General features: G+C 34.8%; 1 long non-coding RNA gene across 1 annotated transcript in view; it reads left to right on the top strand.

The window, feature by feature from the left end:
• LOC107690723 (uncharacterized) overlaps positions 1 to 2,206 on the top strand; it is a 16,284-nt gene extending 14,078 nt beyond the window's left edge. The window contains exon 3 of the long non-coding RNA XR_001634484.1: positions 2,070 to 2,206. This is a non-coding gene — a long non-coding RNA (uncharacterized LOC107690723). The remainder of the gene's footprint in view (positions 1 to 2,069) is intronic.
• Positions 2,207 to 5,446: the final 3,240 nt, after the last annotated feature.

Genomic DNA, 5,446 nt, shown 5'->3' with positions numbered 1-5,446 from the left:
AGTTGAATTACTGAAATAAATGAACTTTTCCACGACATTCTAATTTATTGAGATGCACCTGTATATATAGTCGGATGGATAGATAGATAAATAGAAATAGTCAGATAGATAGATAGAACGATAGATAGATCAAATCAAACTGTCTGGTCCGGCTTTCTCAAGCCAAATTAAAGTTTGTCTTGACAAACTTTTTTTATCTAGTTATTTATATTGTCTTTTAAATATCTGCTGAATATACTGACAAGCATTTATGGAACTTTCTAATCTGTCATTTCTACTCACAATTGCATGTCATATTTAAATATATTTGCAATTACACATTTTTAATGGTGAATTTGCAATTAAGTGCATTAAATTACATATTTAAACTACAATTAAAATTATAAGCAAGTATTTTACATGTTCTTTAGTAGTCAACATTAAAACAAGTGTACATTTTGAAAAGCATGACAAAATAATACAAGATTTAAAATGTACTTTAAAGTAAATCTTAATTTGAAATTATTACAATGTGCGCTTTTTAAAAGTGTACTTACTGTAATAATACAGTAGACTATGTTAATGACTGTGTTTCTTACCGTAAGTGGCCTTCATTAATATTATCTGCAAGAACAGTTTTTTTTACAAGTGCATGTTTAATACTTTTTTCATAAGGGTTACTATGAGTCTCAACACGAACTTCTACAGTTTTATCTTCTGCGGTTCAATCTGTCAGTCATTTCTAGAAAGCGTCTCTCTATCCTTGCTTGCCCTTCTGTAAAACCGCAGTAAAGCTGCAGCATTCAGCGCGGTGTTGTTGATATCATGTGGTTACGCTCAACCCTGTCAACGACGTCTACCTCTTCAAAATGATATTCCCAAACACTATGACAGTGCGATCTCTGTGTGAGATATGTGATTGTTGTCATATTTCTATAAAAATCTAAAATATGTTTGTATTAAAGTAAGAATGGATGATAAATACGCCTTTCGTATGGAATTAAATAGCAAGCACTTTGAGTGTCTTGTTCATCATATTTATTTTTATATAAAGGCAACACAACTGAAGTCATATCATGTTAATCAGCAGCACAGCATGTGAGTGTGAATTACGCGATATCTGCCTTTGATCTCGTAGGTAACAGGTAACGTAGGTAACAGAAACAGTGAAATATATTAATAAAAACAGTTTTATTGAGAATTTGGCTGCATTAAAATGCAGTACGTGAGCACAGGGAGGCAAGACAATACGACGTACTGACGTCATTAATATGCTAATTAGCGTATGACGTCATTTAGCGACTTTTCAGGCAGGGTTTAGCTACTTTCCATTGAAAGAAGTTGGCAACACTGTTTATCAGCTCGGATCAGCGCAGAGCAAACAAACTTCTCCGTGCTCAGAACAGGTTTACTCAGGAAGCAGTGTTGATTTTGCGACACTGTTACTGCACAGTGTGTGAGATCCAGTGAGAAGCACTTGAATTTGCTGCAGAATGAATAAAGGTTGCTGTGAGCTCTAGTGAGAAGCATTCAAATTCTACACAGAAATCTGTTATAAACAGGTCAAACAGGGCTGACATATAACCAGAAGTAGTAACGCTAACTATAACCATGGTGTTGTGGAAGAAATATTTTCATTACATTATGCATTTCAGGGGTTGGACAACCTTTTGAGAGAGAAATTCAAGCACTTTTAAGTATTTCAAACATACTGAAATAGAAAAGCATATATTTGATCATAAATAAAAACAGTAATGTTGTGAAATATTATTATTATTTAAAATAACTGTTTTCTATGTGAATATATTGTAAAATGTAATTTATTCTTGTTTTCACAAAGCATGATTTCTGAAGGATCATGTGACACTGAAGACAGGCGTAATGATGCTGAAAATTCAGCTTTTTTCACTTTTTAAAACATACTGAAATAGAAAATAGTTATAAAAAATGGTAATTTCACAATATTACTGTTTTACTGTATTTTAATCAAATAAATGCAGCAGTGGTGAGCATAAAAGACTTCTTTCAAACACATGACAAATCTGACCCTTAAACTTTAGGTAGTGTATGTTTGAGGTATTACTTACTAGTCATATGCTTCATAATGTCTAGATATGTTCTTCGACAGGAGATACGCTCTAGTCTAGTGCACGGCCGTCAGCATGGAAGAATCTAGCAACATAAACAATCTGTCACAGAGTCAACAATATTTATTATACAATGCCATTGCCAGGTTTATTATAAATAAACTTTAGCGGAGGCGAAATCCAGAAAATTAAAATAATAATTTACAGAATATAGCGAAATCCAGAAAATTAAAATAATAATTTACAGAATATACAAAAAAGGATTTAATAACAGAATGTACATTTTTAGGTTTACTTATTTAGTAATGCTCTTACAGTGTTACTTATGTTTGGACATCAAAGCCCTTTTAAAATAACTAACAAGCAAACACACGCACATATATATATATATATATATATATATATAATTTTGCAAAAGAAAATTACAGATGCATGGTGATAACGGCGAAATATGTTATGAAAGATGCATATAAAGTTATTTAATAAGCTTTCTCAGATCACCTGTGTTTCTGTATCTCTGTCAGCAGCTCTCTTCAGAAATGTTAAAATCAGGAACTTCTGTGTACTAGAGTTTTTTTTCTGACGCTTCAGAAATCACAGAACAAGTGATATCAATATGTTTAGCATGAAAGATCAAAACCTCTTTTAAGTTTCAGCCCATTTTCACGGTCCATATAAGTGACATATCCGTATCCGATTAACTGTACAGTGCATACTTTTAGGTTAATTTAATTAGCTTACTTCCATTCATCCATTGACAAATTGCCAGCAAAACCTTTATATAAAAAACGCTCATCTACACATAAGATGACATTAAAAGCCCAAACTTTCAGAAACAAGAGCTCAAGTCTATAGTTAACCTTATAGCTAGCCTTACGGTTGAGATGCTAACAGACTTTTTCCGAAGACACTAAACCATTTCTATAAAGTAGATATTCTTTTTAAACGCATGAATATTCGTACACATTACACATGTATCATGAGTAACAATTTGTAATTTTTATGTTTTATGTATTTTTAAAATATATTTCAATATATTCAACAGTGCTTCAGATATGTCAAATGTCTAATCTATTTCTTCACTTGCTACATTGTTCATGGCTATATTAGGGCTATATGTGGTCCGAAATAAAATTAGTGAAAACAACAGTGAGAGACGGGAGTTGCTGCTGACAGTTGAGCTGCCGCCCCGTTTCCATGGTTACTTCCTCTGCTCCAGTTCAGCGCGAGCGCCCATTAAAGCACGTAGAAGTCACGCAGAATTTATGTAAATATAATAGAAATGGTAAACGTGTTGTAGAAATAACATTGATTTTTTTTAAATGCATGAATATTCGTACACATTACACATGTATCATGAGGAACAATTTTTTATATTTATGTTTTATGTATTTTTAAAATATATTTCAATATATTCAGCAGTGCTTCAGATATGTCAAATGTCTAATCTATTTCTTCACTTGCTACATTTATGCTCATGGCTATATTAGGGCTATGTGGTCCGAAATAAACGTGCTACTGCTAAATTTGGACTAAATTAGACGGACCAAACAAAGCCCAGTTTTCAACATCTATTTTGAACTAAATTTGGACCAAATCAGATGGACAAAACAAAGCCCAATTTTCAACGTCACTTTTTGGGCTAAATTTGTACCAAATACGACGGACCAAACAAAGACCAATTTTCAACGTCGCTTTTTGGGCTAAAAGAAGTCCATGACGGGCCGACTTGATTTAGCCCAAAAAACGACGTCCAAATGACCTCTGGTGCTGGGTGGGTGCTTTCACAAATGCGGAGTCTACCCTTATTCGTTCATCATTAATTAGCTTCTTCTGTACGGCAAGAGCAGCAAATAAAGCATAAAGCTTTGTCCGTATCCTTTATATAATGAAGCCATTTCCACCTCAAAAAACAGCCTGCTTTAAAGCTTCTAACCAAGGTTTCATTTCCAAAGCGCCTCGTTGGAAAATCATAATTCATTGGCTGAAACGGTTCATTTTCTACACCTTTAGCTGGCTCTAGCTCTGTGATTATGTTATCTGAAGGGGAGTCCGGAGGAGAGATATGCAGGAGCTGATCAATCTCGGGGGTTGGGCTGCTAGGTCCGCTAGGCTTACTTGTCTTTGTGCTCATGCTGGAGCTGGTTCCCTTGCTTACGTCGGTGCTCGTGCTGGGACTGGTGTGGATGCCAATTTTAGAAAGTTTTTGCAGGGATGGGCATTTAAAACCGTTTCAGCTGAAGAAAGGTTTGTGGTTTTAAAACCGCTTCAGCTGAAGAAAAGTTTGTGGTTTTAAAAACGGTTTCGGCTGAAGAAAGGTGGTTTGTGGTTTTAAAACCGCTTCAGCTGAAGAAAGGTTTGTGGTTTTAAAACCGCTTCAGCTGAAGAAAGGTTTGTGGTTTTAAAACCGCTTCAGCTGAAGAAAAGTTTGTGGTTTTAAAAACGGTTTCGGCTGAAGAAAGGTTGTTTGTGGTTTTAAAACCGCTTCAGCTGAAGAAAGGTTTGTGGTTTTAAAACCGCTTCAGATGAAGAAAGGTTTGTGGTTTTAAAACCGTTTCAGCTGAAGAAAGGTTTGTGGTTTTAAAAACGGTTTCAGCTGAAGAAAGGTTTGTGGTTTTAAAACGGTTTCAGCTGAAGAAAGGTTGTTTGTGGTTTTTCAGCTGAAGAAAGGTTGTTTGTGGTTTTAAAAACGGTTTCAGCTGAAGAAAGGTTTGTGGTTTTAAAATGGTTTCAGCTGAAGAAAGGTTTGTGGTTTTAAAATTTTAAAGTGTTCTAATTAATACAACGCGTTCAGTATACTTTATAGTTTTTACAAGAGATGTAAAGTTAATTAATTATTATCAAATGTAGCACTTTACATAACATTAATGAATGTTATTTTGTGTAAATAAAGCGCATTCAGGCATTAGTAACAGAAACGGTGCAGTGTTGCCAATTTGGGGATTTTGTTGCCAAATTTAGCGACTTTAAGTTCTTTGAAGATCGCGAAGTTTCAACTGAAGTGTTTGAGTTTTAGATGACGGATCGCTTTGATGGTAAGCGTGTGAGCAGTTGGAGTGCTCATAACACGGCGAAACGCGAAGAGCAAGCCAGCCAGTGAGTCTGTCTTGCATTGGGTTTTTGATCCGCGGCAAGTCCGTCCCACAGCGCGATCTTCCAATCGACTTCTTGCAAGGCGGAGCGTGCATACATTAACATGAGTCTTCAATTCATCACATGAGAAAAATCATTGCGAAGACTTGGTTGATACTTTTATAAAGTTTACTAATGCGAGTCTTGTACATACTATTAAAGTTTACTTCATTTCAACATTCTGCATTTGTCGTGCCCATTCGTTCAAGATTAAACTTCACATATTACACACATTTTAATAACCTTAT

This window comes from Sinocyclocheilus anshuiensis, unplaced genomic scaffold, assembly GCF_001515605.1.
Source record: "Sinocyclocheilus anshuiensis isolate Anshui unplaced genomic scaffold, SAMN03320099.WGS_v1.1 scaffold3816, whole genome shotgun sequence".
In the NCBI taxonomy this organism is placed as follows: domain Eukaryota; kingdom Metazoa; phylum Chordata; class Actinopteri; order Cypriniformes; family Cyprinidae; genus Sinocyclocheilus; species Sinocyclocheilus anshuiensis.
Note: the sequence above shows the minus strand (reverse complement) of the source record. Positions and strands in the feature narration are given on the sequence as shown.